The sequence below is a fragment of the Myotis lucifugus genome, unplaced genomic scaffold (assembly GCF_000147115.1).
Source record: "Myotis lucifugus unplaced genomic scaffold, Myoluc2.0 scaffold_578, whole genome shotgun sequence".
NCBI lineage: Eukaryota > Metazoa > Chordata > Mammalia > Chiroptera > Vespertilionidae > Myotis > Myotis lucifugus.
In genome coordinates, this window is record NW_005871626.1 from 402759 (window position 1) to 403851 (window position 1093).

Consider the following 1093-nt stretch of genomic DNA (forward strand, 5'->3'; position numbering starts at 1 on the left):
CCCAGCTGGGCCCCACGCCCGCACCTGTTGCAGAGGCCGTGCAGCCAGGAAGATGGCCGCCAACACGGGGCCACCATCTGTCAGCACCTCACAAGAACTGCCGCAGAGCCCCGGGCCCATCTGCCGTCGGGAGAGGCATTTTCACTTCTGCAGAATTCCCGGAGCCGGTCATTTCTTTTTCCTTTTCTTTTAAAAATATATTTTTGTTGATGTCAGAGAGGAAGGGAGAAGGAGAGAGAGGGAGAGAAACATCCATGATGAGAGAGCATCATGGATCGGCTGCCTCCTGCACGCCCCACACTGGGGATCGAGCCTGCAACCCGGGCCTGTGCCCTGACCAGGAATTGATCCGTGACCTCCTGGTTCATAGGGTGACCCTCAAGCACCAAGCCCTGTCAGCCAGGCTCATTTCTCTTATTTTCTTTCCTTCTTTCCTTCCTCTTCCTCCTCCTCTTCTTCTTTTTTTTTTTTGTAATTGATGAGAGAGAGAGCAGGTTGAGTGGGCTAGCAACATTTCCCAAGTATATTATGTTACTATGGTTTATTTCAATACACTGACTACATGAAAATGCCCTGGGGAAGAGCCCTATCAAGAAATCCTCTAATGGAGTTTTGTCTTAAAATGCTGCTTTCTCTATTTTTTTTAAAAAAATTTTTATTTATTTTTTAAATATATTTTTATGGATTTCAGAGAGGAAGAGAGAGGGAGAGGGAGATAGAAACATCCATGATGAGAGAGACTCATCGATCGGCTGCCCCCTGCACGCCCCCTGCAGGGGATGGAGCCCACAACCCGGGCATGCGCCCTGACCGGGAATCGAACCGCGACCTCCTGGTTCAAAGGTCAGTGCTCAACCACTGAGCCACACCGGCCGGGCTTAAAATGCTGGTTTTTTTAAAAACATACTTTTACTGTTTCATGCCTGTCAGAAGGATGCAAGTGACAAGTCCTTCCAGGACAGGGTCGATTTCTAAGGGTCACGCACAACCACCTTGGTAACTCCCCCCCCCCAACCCCCTGCTTCCCATTGACCTCACTGCCATGTTCACGGGAGTCACGCATTCGTCACCAATACAGTTTTCATGGAAATGA